Source organism: Dunckerocampus dactyliophorus, chromosome 14, assembly GCF_027744805.1.
Source record: "Dunckerocampus dactyliophorus isolate RoL2022-P2 chromosome 14, RoL_Ddac_1.1, whole genome shotgun sequence".
Taxonomy (NCBI): domain Eukaryota; kingdom Metazoa; phylum Chordata; class Actinopteri; order Syngnathiformes; family Syngnathidae; genus Dunckerocampus; species Dunckerocampus dactyliophorus.
The window spans coordinates 19544302-19561270 of record NC_072832.1 but is presented as its reverse complement, the minus strand read 5'-3'; the positions used below and the strand labels follow the sequence as shown (position 1 = coordinate 19561270).

Genomic DNA, 16969 nt, shown 5'->3' with positions numbered 1-16969 from the left:
ATGGAAATGAAACGATTTGGAGCACTAAGGAAGACTGATAACAATGCAGAGGTGAGATACAATGTTTATGTTCTTCACAGTTCTTAACACATCCATCCATCTTCTATGCCGCTTATCCTCATTAGGGTCACGAGTATACTGGAGCCTAGTCCTGGACTGGTCAATCACAGGACACATGTAAACGAACAACCATTCACCCTCACATTCATACCTATGGACAATTTAGAGTCTCCAATTAACCTAATATGCATGTTTTTGGAATGTGGGAGGAAGCCAGAGAAAACCCATGCATGCACGGGGAGAGCATGCAAACACCACACATAGATGCCAAATCTTCCAGATCTTTCAGATCTCCTTACTGTGGGGCCAACATGCTAACCACTGGGCCACCGTGCGGCCCCAGTTCTTAACAAAAGTAACAAATAATACACATTTTTCCAGCCAACATGTGAGCTTGTACTGAAAAGAATGACACCGATCATCACATTTCACCACCAATCAACGTGTTCTAAGGTGAAATATACAGTATAGGTAATAATGAGTCCAAAACATGAAAGAAAAAGTAATGTAACCAAGGTCCCAGATGGTTATGGATGGTCTACAATAAGACTTCATCAGTTTATTAGACTCCTCCCTGAATCACAACCTTATCGTGGTGGAGGGACTATGTTGTCCGGGGCTATGTGACCTTGGTGGGTCTCCCAAGGCCAACAGATCGTAGGTGACGGGCCACACAAAGAGTGATTGAAAAGACTGATTCCATTTTTTTTCAGTTTTCAATTTTTAAAACCAAAGCGAAATATTGTCTTCTTGTTCACGTTGTCCTCTTAATGAGTGACCTGTATTAACATAAACAAATCCAAAAAAGTCAGTGCCTCACCAGCCATGAACCTCACCGCTCGTCACTGCGGTAATGTGTCTGCGATCATTCATTCATTCATTCATTTTCTATGCTTTTTTTCCCTTGCAGTCGACTGGGGAGGACATACATGGCAGGAGATCTGTTGACGATACTGGAAATTAAACAGATTCCTTGAAATAAATTTGTTACAAGTGTTGATAGCTGCCGGCAAGTCCAGCTAACTGGCTAACTGCTGAAGTTCAAAACGGTTGCTTAGCAATGCCAAACGCAAAGCAAAATGATACTGGCCCTGGAATTACAGACTCAAAATCAGAAATAGGGTCAGTCAGGCTGTCAGATGAGAAGGTGAGGATGACGCCTCGAATAAAAAAACAGTTCCAGAATTGGAAGATATTCTCAAGAGGGAAGATTTGATATTATTACAAACCTTGAGGAAGGAGATGAATGAGATACAAGAGCGTACTGCATTACAAATAGTGCCAGAAATTGGGTGTCTGCAATCACAAGCAGAGCAGGATTCTTTAACAATAAGGATGGATTTAACGTTTCTGAACACAGAGATTAAATATAACTACAATAGCTTCTCCCAAATGATCACGGAGGTCCATGATGTTGTCACAAACGTTATGGAAGAAAGTAGAGCACTGAGCAAGGACACCAAAGCACTAACGGAAGAAATTAGAGAGAAAATAGGGCCTTATGCAAGGATTTTAGGGTTCAGCAGGATGATATCAAGGCATTATTGGAAGACAATGCTGCCTTTCGCAACACTCTTGAAGAAGAGAAAGAAGCAAATAAAAATATCACCGAGCAAATGAAAAATATAATCGATGAGATGGATCAGAATGCCTGCGATTGGCTGGTGACCACTCCAGAGTGTACCCCGCTTCTCACCCAAAGTCAGCTGGGATCGGCGCCAGCATACCCCCCACAGCCCTAATGAGAATAAGCGGCATAGAAAATGGATGGATGGATCAGAATGCACGAATGAACGATGTGATCCTCACAGGGATCTGAATTACACATACGTCAAAGGATAAGGCAGTCCAAAACAGAGGAGAACCAGATGGAATGGATGTTCCTTCAACAAAGCAACAGATTGCCAACTTCCTATAGTCAAAGAAGACCACACCCGTCATCATCGTTAAGTTCACCAACAGGGAATTCAAAACTGCACTGCTGAAACAGGGAAAGAAGAAGAAGAAGACTTGAGGAAGCAGGGAAAGATACAAAGCATTGGGGCACCAACGGTAAAATCTACATCAAACTAAAAATGGGGGTCCAGAAGAAGCAAGAGTGCTTGTTGTCAAAGATATCAACAATCTGGGTACATATTACTATGACAACAAGGATAATGGAGGATATAACCCACAAGAAAGAACAATGCAGCCAGAAGGATTACATTCAATAACATTGACCTCAATATCATAGTTGCAAGGACCAGCTCAACAAAGTACAAAGTTGACTACAGTCAATGACACTCACAGTATAACACTAATGACGGCAGGATGTGGGTCCGGATATCTACTGTACATGTATATACTGTACATGTATGTGTTAGTAATTGATGAGATACAAAGAGGGGATAGGATTAAATAAGATCTGCTTCTTGCTAGTCCTTTTCAGACATGTGGAACAAGGTAAACTGTACTATATGCATGTTTGAAATAAATTAAACCATAACCATAACCATAACCATGATGCTAGTCCTCACTAGGGTGGTGGGCGTACGTTGAAGCCTATCCCAGCTGACTTTAGACGAGAGGCAGGGTACATCCTGGACTGATCGCCGAACATCCACTACATACAGTACTGTGAAAAACCCCCTTCCTGATTTCTTTTTTTGTCACACTTAAATGTTTTATATTGTCAAACAAATTTAAATACAACACAACTGAACACAAAATGCATTTTTTAAATGAAACTTTTTATAATTAAGGGAAAAACAAATCCAAACCTACATGGCCCTGTGCAAAAAAGTGATTTACCCCCTGTTAAAATTAAGCTAACTAGCTTAATTGAGACCTATCAGTGTGGAAAAGGTTATAAAGGCATTTCTAAAGCTTTGGGACTCCAGTGAACCACAGTGAGAGCCATTATCCACAAATGGTGAAAACATGGAACAATGGTGAATCTTCCCCGGAGTGGCCGGCCAACCAAAATGATCTCAAAAGCACAGCGACGACTCATCCGAGAGGTCACAAAAGACCCCACAGCAACATCCAAAGAACTGCAGGTCTCACTTGCTTTGTTAAGGTCAGTGTTCATGACTCCACCATAAGAAAGACACTGGGCAAAAGCGGCCTGCATGGCAGAGTTCCAAGACAAAAAAACATTGCTGAACAAAAACAACATCAAGGCTCGTCTCAATTTTGCCAGAAAACATCTTGATGATCCCCAAGATCTTTGGGAAAATACTCTGTGGTCTGCCGAGACAAAAGTTTACCTTTTTGGAAGGTATGTGTCCCATTACATCTGGCATAAAAGCAACGCTGCATTTCAGAAAAAGAACATCATCCCAACAGTAAAATATGGTGGCGGTAGTGTGATGGGCTGGGACTGCTTTGCTGCTCAGAAAAACCTGCTGTGATAAATGGAACCATGAATTCTGATGTCTACCAAAAAATCCTGAAGGAGAATGTCTGACCATCTGTTCGTGACCTCAAGCTGAAAGCAACTTGGGTTCTGCAGCAGGACAATGATCCAAAACACACCAGCAAGTCCACCTCTGAATAACTGAAGAAAAACATATTGAAGACTTTGGAGTGGACTAGTCGAAGTCCTGGCTCGAATCCTATTGAGATGCTGTGGCTTAAAAAGACGCTCATGCTGGAAAAACCCTCCATTGTGGCTGAATTACAACAATTCTGCAAAGATGAGTGGGCCAAAATTCCTCCACAACACTCTAAGAGACTCATTGCAAGTTATCGCAAACGCGTGATTGCAGTTGTTGCTGCTAAGGGTGGCCCAACCAGGTATTAGGTTTAGGGGGCAATCACTTTTTCACACAGGACCATGTAGGTTTGGATTGTTTCTCCCTTAATAATAAAAGGTGTCATTTAAAAAACTGTGTTTTGTGTTCAATTGTGTTGTCATTGACTAATATTTTAATTAGTTTGATGACCTGAAACATTTAAGTGTGACAAACAGCAAAAAATAAGAAATCAGGAAGGCGCAAACACTTTTTCACACCACTTCATTCATCTGTTCATTATACAATGTTTATATCAGTTTATAACAGGGCCAGCAAGGCTCTCTCTCCTGACCTACATTTGGAACTTAAATTATAGTATTTGCTCCATGAAATTGTCTACATTTATTCCCAACAGTCTGTTATCTTCATTTAGTCGCATGTCTTTTAGCTGCACTGCTTTCACTAGTGTATGTGTAGTTTAGATTGTTTTGGTCCAATCAGATTTCAGCTTCGATGTGTTGTCCATGTCAATGTTATCTGCCCAGGGCCTTCAGAATCAGTCATGCTGGCAGTTGTCATTGATATCACTGATGTCATCAACTATTAGCAATATCCACAACATACGTTGGATTTATCTATTAATTATATAATGTTTACATCAGTTTTACTCCTGTACTTACTATTTATTCTCTATTCTTTTCATTTTTTAATTAAGATATTGTTTATCATATGTCTTGTACTTATCTATTATGGTGGCTGCAGCTCCTTTGGTCCACCTGAAGCATTTCCCTATATTGGCAGTCCAACAAGCTGCATATTCTGATCTGTGGCTTGTCAGAAGAATTCAAGGTTACTTGTACAAGAGAGATTATGGTGTTCCTGCTGAAAGGTACTGTAATGGGAATCCTTGTAAAGACTGGAAAGAAGTGGAAGGCACAAGAAGCTATGGACAGAGCAGAAGCACAGCTTTAGCACAGCGTCTTGGTTGGCACCGTGGCAGTGGGGCGGTAGGGTGTTGGCACATTTTCTAAACCCAGCAAAGACAAAGCCAGAGGAAGGGAGAAACATCAAATGGTTCAGGATGAGATTCGAGCAGAGGTGGAGGACGCCCACCGGACCAAGTCAGTCGGCATGTAACATCGACATGGTGGGAGCAGCGCAAAGTCACCTGAACATCAGCACATCAAGTTCCTCCTCCGTCTATGACGTTCTCCCAAGTCCAGCCAACCTGCACCATTGGGGCTGAGCAGACAACTGTACCAGAACAGACACACCTTGAAACACATTCTCAGTTGCTGTCCGAAGGCAATCAGGGATGGGCGGTACCACTGGCACCATGACCAGATCCTCAGGGCAGATTTATTAAGCACAACAATTGACAACATGTACCAGTACACCCGCAGGCAATCCATTAACTTTGTCAGAGCTGGGAGGAAGGCACAAAACCGCCTAAGGTCCATTGGAGGGCTTCTCACCACCGCACGGACCGGAAGCAAGTCAAAACTATGGTTTCATTCTATGTCAACTCCGGGTTCAATTGTATTCCAACCCAGAATGCAGTGGAAACTGTGAGGAAATTACTACACCTTGATCACACCCTCCAAGACAAATCCAACCTGGAACAGCTATCCCATTTGCTGGAACTTTGTCTTAATAGCACATATTTTTAATTCATGGCAACATTTCACAGACATAAGCATGGTTGTGCTGTGGGGACACCAGTATCCCCTACTGAGGACATGCAAATGGGGGCTCTGAACACCCTTAAGGGAACAGCATCAAGTCACTGGTACAGAGATGTGGATGACACAGAAGCCAAGACGTGCTAACCCTCACCGAGCACATTAACTCAGTGGACAAAAACATCAAGAGAATGTTAAAGACAATAAGTTGGCTTTTTTGGATTGTGATTTACACACTAGACATGACAGGGCCTCCATGTTGGGGTTTACAGAAAACACACTGACAAATACTTTTTGACTCACACCACCCACTGGAACACAAACTAGGCATTGTAAGACCCTTACAACACAGAGCTGATAATGTTCCCACCAGCCCACAGCCCACAGAGAAACAGCATAAGCAGTCACTGAGCAGGCGCATGGCACAACACAAGACAGGCTAACGCTTCAGGTCAGGACTCAGCTGTCTACCTGCACCTCACAGAGAAACAGCAGCCTTTTGAGGACAAAAGTGTACACATTCTGGACAGAGAAGACAGATGGTTTGAAAGAGGAGTGAGGCGTGAGAGTACGTCAAAGTTGAGAAACCATCTCTGAACAGAGGGGGAGGACTACGACACCACCTCTCCCCATATCCAATGCTGACCTTTCATTCCTTCCGAAGAGATTCAATAGCGTAGTTTTGCATCTAACCTCTTGTAAGTGCTAGAAGCATCCAACAATGCCATAATGTCATTTCCATAGCTTGAAGAGTAATAATATGAATGCAGGCGATGCTTGCTGTATACGCTGATGTCTACTACAGTATGTGATGTGAGCAGACATTGTGCACACTTTGTGCTCCGTGTGTTTGCCAGGATTTTTTTTTATCACCGTCATTTTTCATTGACTGTAGGTCTTAAAATTCTAGACTCTGGCCTCTGGGGATGCTTCTAGTTGTTTTGAACATATAAAATCTGTGATTGTCAGACCTCAATTAAAGCCGGCTAATGTTGCTAATTGGATTGGCCCACAGCTCAGAGAGATTGACTTGTTTACAGCTTGTTTGTTGTTCAGGGAGTTCCCACCATTGAGTGGACATCTTCAAGCTTATTTTTGTCTTGTTAAATATGTACAAAGTCAACTCTGCCTTGTTTTTATTTATTTATTTATTTTCACTTTCAGATTTTCCCTGTGAGGGGTCAATTGCATGAATGCTTTTATCTCTTTTTTTTTTTTTTTTTTACATTGGATGGCTTTCCTGATTATTGAACCCATGCCCTCTGCCATGAAAGGCAGAGGCGTGTACCATTACACTCCACCTTGTTTGTACCTTGTTTTTAAGATATTACAGTGGTGTGAAAAAGTGTTTGCCCCCTTCCTGATTTACAGTATTTTGTTTTTGCATGTTTGTCACACTTAAATGTTTCAAATCATCAAACAATTTTAAATATTAGTCAATGACAACACAACTGAACACAAAATGTAGTTTTTAAACGAAACGTTTTATTATTAAGTGAGAAAAAAAACCTACATGGTCCTGTGGGAAAAAGTGATTGGGCGTAAACCTAATAACTGGTTGGGCCACCCTTAGCAGCAACACCTGCAATCAAGCGTTTGCGATAACTTGCAATGAGTCTCTTACAGCGCTGTGGAGGAATTTTATCCCACTCATCTTTGCAGAATTGTTGTAATTCAGCCACATTGGAGAGTTTTGAGCATTAAGCGCCTTTTTAAGGTCATGCCACAGCATCTCAATAAGATTCAGGTCAGGACTTTGACTTTGACATTCCAAAGTCTTCATTTAGTTTTTCTTCAGTGATTCAGAGGTGGACTTGCTGGTGTGTTTTGGATAATTGTCCTGCTGAAGAACCCAAGTTGCTTTCAGCTTGAGGTCACCAACAGATAGCCGGACATTCTCCTTCAGGATTTTTTGGTCGACAGCAGAATTCATGGTTCTATTTATCACAGCAAATCAAACAGCCCCAGACCATCAGACTACCACCACCATATTTTACTGTTGGTATGGTGTTCTTTTTCTGAAATGCGGTGTTGCTTTTATGCCAGATGTAATGGGACACAAACCTTCCAAAAAGGTCAACTTTTTAATGCTCTTTTTTGTTCAGCAGTGGTTTTCGTGTTGGAACTCTGTTTTTGGCCAGTGTCTTTCTTATGGTGGAGTCATGAACACTGACCTTAACTGAGCCAAGTGAGGCCTGCACTTTGGATGTTGTTGTGGGGTCTTTTGTGACCTCTTGGATGAGTTGTGGCTGCACTCTTGGGGTAATTTTGGTTGGCCGGCCACTCCTGGGAAGGTTCACCGCTTTTCCACATTTTCGCCATTTATGGATAATGGCTCTCACTGTGGTTCCCTGGAGTCCCAAAGCTTTAGAAATGGCTTTATAACCCTTTTCAGACTGATAGATCTCAATTAAGCTCAGTTACACAGTAAGCTGTGTTTAAATTATTAAATTATGAAATCAATGATTACATTGGTGTGTACTGTATAAATCAGGAAGTTATGTCAAGGTTCAGAGTTGACATTTAGCTTGGCTTGGGTTACGGTCGCAAGTGTAGCCTGGCGTGTGAGGGATTATTGTGCCTCTTGTGAGATCATTGGAACCTGCAATAAAAGCCTGTTGTTCCGGAGATCACATCTGTGTGTCTCACCGAACATTACAGTAACCTTACTGACACCTAGTGACCAGTGTAGAATACTACAAATCATGACAACATCTTTGAATGCATCTTCTGAATGGCGTATATGTGTATTTTACTTTATTTAGCCATTTTTATGCTTGAAAATGCTTCATTTAGGTCAAGAATTTCTTAAATTTGCTTAAATAAACATATTTTTACAAATAGGAGGCCGTATTCGACCACAAAAAAGCATGATTTATTATTTTAATATATTTTTGAAAGAACATGGTAGTTATTCACACCATCAGAAATGCACCTCATGCACTTCACTAAACAGTGAGAAAAGAATTTTCATCAAGGATTTCCCCAGCCGTAATTACTCTTCTTGCAGACACTCCAAAATGCAGCCACTTGTTGACAGTCATGGAAATACACAAGTGTTCTAACCTCTGTGCTCTGGCTTCTGTTCATGTTAGAATCCAATTTAAAATCTTGCTGACAACCTTGAAGTCTCTTTATGGCCGTTGTCTAAAAAAAGACCATCTCCACTGGCATTTCACTCCCCTGTATTTGCATCTGATTACACATTTACCTTGTTTGGCCCACACTCCAAATGAACTCTTTATCAATCTTAAATGTCACAATGCCTTTGCAGAGATAAATGATAAAACCTGTTTTTCATACAAAGTGGAAAAACACATTGATATTCACGACTGTTATGCCAATGTCGCTTTATGCATTGCAATCACAAAACACACAAAAATCACTGGAACTTTCTCATTCCTGTGTCTCCTCATTGGCATCTTGCGGTTTGTCTTTGAACTGGTTAAACTGTCACTGTTTTTCAGTCCTTAGCACCACATGTGTCTGACTTTTACTTGTACATTTAAACAGCAACCCACCTTCATACTGCTTGTGTCCTGATAACATACAGTATACAGTGGGGAAACAATGATTTGATGCAAGGACGTGAACAGCCCATATAACATGATGCTAGGCTTATTTTAACAGAAACACACTGAATATAAAAAAATAAATCCAGAAAAATAAAGCTTATAATACACTCCTGATCCAAATTTTAAGACCAGCTAAAAAACTGCAAGAATTTACATTTTGCACTGTTGGATCTTAAGGGGGTTCAAAGTAAAGCTTCAAAATGCAAAAAGAAGAAATGGGAGTGTGACAAAAAAAAAGTTTTGGGTAAGCAATTTATTGCAAGCAAGCATTAAAAGGAAACAGGCCGTTCATCAGCTGATCAAAGGTTTAAGACCACAGCCTTAAAAGGCCAAAAGCTTGGCAAAAATGTGGATTCAATATTGTTTCTGTCATGATCTCTTGATGGCAAAGGCAAAAAAATCTTTCTCTCTTTGAACGCGATCGGATTGTTGAGTTGCATAAGCAGGGCCTCTTGCAGCGCGGCATTGCTGCTGAGGTTGGACGCAGTAAGACAGTCATTTGAAACTTCTTCAAGGATCCTGAGGGTTATACAACAAAAAAAGTCAAGTGGTAGACCCCAAAAAAATGGCACCGTAAATATAGATATACAAGACACGGGACTATCCTTGGCCCAAATGAAGGTTATTACTAGTGCCGAGTGCAGTCAAAATTGCCTGTCTTTTTTTTTTTTGCAGTCAAAATTGCCCAAGTTTGCACGAGAGCACCAAACATGGGACATTGAAAGGTGGAAGAAAGTTTTTTTTTTTTTTTTTTTTCTTTTCCTGTCCTGTCCAGCCTTTAAAGATAGATAGAATTGTAGATCTAAATGCCGTCAAGTGCTCAACAGATTTACTCTGCCAGGGAGAAGTGTGATATACACTTCCCCTGTCATACAAAATTTATTTGACTTTGATGCTTGTTATAAAGCAAATTTGGAGCGACCGGACTGGAGCAGGAGGGGACAGAGAAGAAGAGAAAAGGAAACGGGGGGGGGGGACAAGAGACAAAGACAACAGCAGCAACAACAACAATTGTGATAGAACAACAGAAACATACAGGACGACATCAGCAAATAAATGTCTGTGACAACCACAAAGACGAACAAGGACATAAGGACAAAACAATATCAACAACCACAATGACAAAGCTGTCAATGACAATCACACATAATAGCAGTCATGAAATGATGAAAGGTGGAAGAAAGTTTTATTCTCTGATGAGAAAAAAATGCAACCTTGATGGTCCTCATGGCTTCCGACGTTATTGGCATGACAAGGAGATCCCACCTGAAATGTTTTCCACACGGCACAGTGGAGGGGGGGTCCATCATGATCTGGGGTGCTTTTTCATTCAATGGGAACAATGGAGCTTCAGGTTGTGCAGGGGCGTCAAACAACAGATTGGTTATGTGGAGATGCTGCAGGGGGCATACCTCATGACTGAAGGCCCTCGTCTGTGTGGTAATGTCTGCCTTTTTCAACAGGACAAAGCTGCAATTCACAATGCCTGACAAAGGACTTCTTCCAGAGGAATAACCTCACTCTTTTGGACCATCTTGCGTGTTCCCCCGATCTAAATCCAATTGAGAACATTTGAGGATGGATGGCAAGGGGAATTAACAAAAATGGAAATCAGTTCCAGACAGTGGATGCCCTCCATGAAGCCATCTTCACCACCTGGAGCAATATTCCCACTAGCCTCCTGGAAACACTCGCATCGAGCATGCCTAAAACAATTTTTGAGGTGATTAACAAGAATGACACAGCTCCCCATTACCGAGTCCTTTTTTGAACATTTTATTTCTACTTTAGCGGGGTTTCAGGGTATTTTAAATCTACGGTCCTATACTTTTGATCAGCTTATGAACAGCCCATTTCACTTTAATGCTTCTTTGCAATAACTTGCTGACTCAAATTAGTTTTTGTTTCACTCCCATTTCTTATTTCTGCATTTTTTCAGCTCTACTTCAAACCCCCTTATGATCCAGCAGTGCAAAATCTAAATTCTCGCAATTTTTCAACTTTCTGCAAATTTTGATCGGGAGTGTATCGGTACTGTGTTTTATGTCAGGAAATGAAGTGTCAGCCAATATATTTTCTTACATTCTGTTTGTTGTGGTTGTTTACTTAAATGCAGGCAGACTAAACAATCCAAACATATTTTGTGACTTTCAAATAAAAAATCAGTCTGCTTTAATTATAGCATAATAATAATAAACTCTCCTGTTGTATCAATGATGACACCGTCTGCCAGACTGGGTGGCTCATTCCCTCACCTGCCCTTATGCAAGTGGACTGTAAATGAATAAAGTGAAAAGAGAATGATCTGTATCTGCACCAAGCCTCCCTCCCCCCACACACACAAGGTTCTGAGGAAATCTGCCCTCTATATAGTCTCCACAACAATTGCTCAAAAGGCAGCAGAGATGTTTCATACGACAAGAACATCACAACCTGTTGCATCGTTCAGGGAAGGTCTGTACGTAATTACTGAATATTTCTTTATGCAAATGGTTAGGAGGTAGCATGCCTGAGCAATCAGCGTTTTAGTTTGGGAATTCACCTTGAGTAATTCAGCATCCTGACCTCCTCTCATTACCCTCTCCTCCTCTCTTGAGTGGAATGTTGTTGACGACAGCCACGGCGAGCTACTGACACATGGCTCGCAGACAGCGGTCCTCTGAGAAATATGTCAGCGTGCGTCTTCCAGGGAGAAAAAGTGTGGCCATGCAAATAGTTTCAGCTTATCATCCCCCTGTAGGCTGAAGTTTTCTCAGTTTTAAAGCCAGGTCAGCTGTAACAAACATCCCCACTTTGTACATTCGGTTTTCTCATTCCCACCCAAATGCAGGCTGAGAGAGGCCCAGACACACTTCATTAGGTATGCATGAGCAATATAGCCTTTATAATACAGGATGTGCAGCTGCAAAAACCAAGTCACGGCACTACTAAATGCATGTACTGTATTGTATGTGGCAGTTCTCCACGTGCTGTATTTAATATTATGGCAACATACAGGTGCATCGCAATAAATTTGAATATCTTCATCAAGTTCATTTATGTCAGTACTACAATTCAAAATGTGACACTTTTATTTGTATAGCGAAATATTTTAAGAATGTACTTAATTTCTTAACAATTTAATAGCTTACAGCTAATAAAAACGCAAAATTCAGGCTCTCATTAAGTTGTCAAAAGTTCAATGGTGTAAACTATTGGTATGCACTCTAATCAGCAAGTGAACTGCAAAAACTACCTGAGACCTGAGCCTGTAATTGATCTCTTAGTCTGAATTGAATTCCTGAAATAAATTCACTTTTGCAGCGGCATAAAAACATTACATTTCGGAAGTGGCCTGAAGCATTGTGAGTGTGTAGTGTGTAGTGAAGCTAGTCGCTAGCTGGCTAGCAAGTCGGTGTGTCGTTGCGTGGTGTCACTACGCCAGTAATGTAGTTCTTCGTCATAACAATGTTAATAACAATAATGATACCAAGCTTGGTTAATATGCAGGTCACATTATGTAAATGGAGCGTCGTTGGCGCTTTTTGGAGGTTTTCTTCAGAAGGCTTTACAGGCAAAAATGCATTCTTGGCTGTCTATTTTTAGATGTTTGCATAGTTTTAGAAGGCACAGAAAAGAGAAAGACGTGTTCATGTCTCACATAAGCACTGTGGATGATGTGCAAAAGTACAGATTTCCTTTAACTATGGAACAAATGTTTATTTTGCCCCTGATTTCATGTGGATGTTCAGGACCGCACAATGGTGAGTACACCCGTTACATTTCTGAAAATATGTTCTATCTTTTCAGAGGACAAGACTGTAAAAAATGACACATTGTGCAAATTCACTATGCCATCAAAATAAGTCCACACAAAGCCACAGGCAACAAAAGTGAGTACAAAAGTGAAAATGTCCAAATTGTGCCCAAAGTGTCAATATTTAGTGTGGCTCCCATTATTTTCCAACATTGCCTTAACTCTCTTGGGCATGGAGGTCACTAGAGCTTCACAGGCTGCCTCTAGCATCCTCTTGCACTCCTCCATGATGAGCATGTTCCACCAAAGCCCTTTAGTAGTCTATTACACGACTAGACCAGACTACGGCATTGCTATGTGGGAGTAGATGTTCTAACCGCTCTTGCAGATCTCCATCCTCCACCTCCTCACATCTCACCGCCTGGGGAGCAGCATCTAAACGATGAGGTCGCTCAAGGTTAAACGCTTTCATGTCCGCTTCCCTGGGACCACTTCTCAGGCAGGAAGTAGCACTTGAGCGTCGACATTGTCATCATCAATGTTGGTGTGTGTTGGTGTTTGCTGTGCATGCACAGGTCACCCTGTTTTGCAGAGTTACTGCTGCCATGTGAGATCAGACGATCTCACTTGGCAGTTCCCCATGGAAGTTCCCCATAGATGTTCCCCAAAACACGTACAGTACACACGTCTACTTGTATCAATTCAATTCAAGGGCTGGCAGGTGTGTCCTTGCGTGTCTTTCTCAATAGATGCAGAAATTGAGTGTGCGTGCGTGTGTTCATACGCATAATTACACACACGCACACACAAAAGTGAACAATACTTCACACAAACATGTTCCAGGGCCCTTTGTGTACAGTTCAATGAGGTCGCATTGTCAATGTGCAGCTTCAGTTCTGTGCTAACAATGCAGCAGTGTATTAGGACAAGCACTGGCACTCACTCAGTGCTCTGCATGCACCCTATTGTGATTCCTAATGCTGCAGTGAGTTTAAGGCCACAGCGTAGAGTAAATGTAATGATGATAATTAGGGTGTGTGTGCAGGTTTATGAACGTGCAAGAGGAACGTTAGGAAAAAAAGGGATGTTAGGGAGAGATTGAATGTTGGCAGTGGATCCTGTGGTGAAGCAAGAAAGGTGGTAGAATGACAAAAGATGTTCTCTGTTGTTATGAGGGTTTAATTAACTACAATCCCAGGAGCCGATTTGTGCATAAGTGAGATAATGTGAGCGCATGTGCAGTCAGCCGCTGTGCGATCAGCTGTGTGTGTACATACTCTGTGTGTTTTGAAAGCATTCACGCAATCAACACTAATGCTGTTACCAACAGACAGTTATTGTATGAGGAAAACACTGCTTTATTGATGATGGTGATGATGAAGTACTGTACTGATTCACTCGAGTCGCCTGTCACAGAGCGCACGCAGAAACTTATGAAAGTCGTCAAAGCTGAGTCTTCATCGAGCACCCGTGAGTCAGTCAAAGTCAAATTTTCGGCATCCCGTGAGTTAGAGAAACTCAAGTCTTTGTAAAGCACCCGTGAGTCAATGAATCTTGAATTTTTTTCAACCTGTGAGTCAGTGAAACTCAAATCTTTGTCGGGCAGCAGTGAGTCTGAGAATCTCGTGTCGCCATCAAACCGTGAGTCACTGAAACTTGAGTCAGTGAAGCAACTGAATCGTTCATTTGGTGATGCAGCTCAGGCAGGAAGGAGAAAGGAGAGTTGATTTGAGGCAAGAAGCAGATTGGTTCTTTTTTTCCACGGGGCTAATATATTTATACAAATAAGGTTAGAGTAACAGTTGCACAATTAATGAAATGTTACCTGTTTCCTTTTTTAATGGAGCTAGCGGTAACAGGGGTAAGTACGTGAAGGAGTTAACGGCGATGAGTACTCGTAAGTCCCAAGTTAGAAAAAAAAATGTACGTTTTGAACGACTCATTCACGACTCGCATCTCGGTCATTCTCCTGAAACGGGTACCAAATTAAGCATGACATAGCAAGCAAGAATTAAAGTTATTTTCTAACCAATTTGCAAATGAAGTATCACTTGTTCTGTTTCAGTTGATGAGAAAATAGCACATGTTGGTATATTTCGTGGCAGCAGGGCACCGTTTACTGAAATCTCAACTGTAGCATGAAAAAAATGTTCTAATTTTACATATTTTTCGATAAATGCTTGATTTGCACTTTATATGAGTAAATAAAGGAGTTTTAAGTTAAAGGTTTTGAAAAAAGTATTTTTAAATTTTCCCTGTGCTTCAGTGCCTCACCGTTTTAGCTTTTCTGTGCATAAACATAAACACTCATGGAAAAATCATAGTGTGCACCCTATTGCAATTTATGATGGTAAGGCTTTTTCTATAAAGTCTTTCTTCACAGTTTACCATTTCCATTGTTGGGCTGACCAGGACGTGACGTAATGGCGACGTATGCTACACGTAACACAGAGCTAGTGGATGGACCACGCTTCAAACGCAATTTTCAACATTCTGGCTGTGCCTAATTTAAGGGTCTGCAGCTGACTAGGGCAGTAGCCTACCCGGTCGAAGAAGGCCAGATGTTCGCAGGTTCCTTCTCCAGCCGCCACCAGCCTTGTGAATTCAGACGGTCCTAGCCTTCCTCACACTTCCTGGTAGTATCACGTGTTCTCACGTTTACCCTGACATCATGATAGAATGATAATGTAGCTGCCTTCCATCGAAAAAGGAGAGTGAAAACATAACTAAATGACACTCTTTTGCATGTCACAAAATGGCCATGCGCAAACGGGCTGAAATTGACATCAGATCGTGTTTTATACGCAACACACACGAAGTATTCCACACTGTTTCTCCTGTGTATTCAATGTTCAATGTACAGTATACAGTGGTGTGAAAAAGTGTTTGCCCCTTCCTGATGTATATTTTTCATGTTTGTCACATGTTTCAGATCAAACTAATTTAATTATTAGTCAATGACAGCACAACTGAGCATAAAATGGAGTTTTAAATGAAACTTTTTATTACTAAAGGGAAACAAAAAGTGATTGCCCGCTAAACCTACTAACTGGTTGGGTCACCCTTAGCAGCAACAACTGCAATCAAGCGTTTGCAATAACTTTCAATGAGTCTCTTACAGCGCTGTGGAGGAATTTTGGCTCACTCATCTTTGCAGAATTGTTGTAATTCAGCCACATTGGAGGGTTTTCCAGCATGAAGCGCCTTTTTAAGGTCATGCCACAGCATCTCAAAAGGATTCAGGTCAGGTCACTGTCATGCCCCATGAAGTGACGGCACCCTCTTTCACGAGAATCACCCATCCATCATCCATCCATCCATTTTCTATACCGGTTCTCCTCTTTAGGGTCACGGGGGCATGCTGGAGCCTATCCCAGCAGGTCGTCCAGGGTGTACAGGCAGGTACACCCTGGACTCGCCAGCCAATGGCAGGGCACATATAGACAAACAACCATACACACTCACATTCATACCTATGGACAATTTAGAGTCGCCAATTAACCTAACCTGCATGTTTTGTGAAAACCCATGCACGGGGAGAACATGCAAACTCCAAGCAGAAATGCCCAAGGGAGAATCAAACCCAGACTGTTGCTGTGTTGGCCAACATGCTAACCACTAGAGCACGGTGCAGCCCAAAACATAAATCCTTTAAATGTGAAGGACCGCCCAGCAACGTAAAAACACTCCGAACACAGAAACGCATAAACACGTCACGAGACTCCTTAGGAGACCCCCGACTCACGAGACTATGATACACGAGACTGGGTCCACGAGAACGAGATGAGATTTTCATATTAAGTACAATGAAAAAATATGACTGGACAAAGAAACCTTTATTTACACAAAACCATGTAGATGCGTTTTGAAATGTTTATTGTCCAACAAACTGACGCTAAATAATTTACATTTTTGGAGACCAAGTAAACCACTGTTATGATAGTTTATAATAATAATAAATAGTATATTATAATAATGCAATATTTCCTTTAATATGTCATCTTTCATTCTGTAAATTTGCAGAATTGCCGTTTGTGACATGTATTTTCTCATAGGCAATTCTTCCTGTCTGCTATTATTATTATTTTATTTATGCAATGAGCTACGTTCCACAAATGGTCGCTGCGCCACAGTTTGGACACACAGCAAGACGAGGCGAAGGAGGAGTGTGCCTGTCTCTGTCGGGTGGAGGTTTTAGAA

At 41.4% G+C, this 16969-nt stretch overlaps 1 protein-coding gene across 1 annotated transcript in view; it reads right to left on the bottom strand.

Moving 5' to 3' along the window:
- The window catches only part of b3gat2 (beta-1,3-glucuronyltransferase 2 (glucuronosyltransferase S)), a 71498-nt gene that overhangs the window by 13688 nt on the left and 40841 nt on the right, over positions 1-16969 (bottom strand). The gene's annotated exons all lie outside the window — the stretch shown is intronic.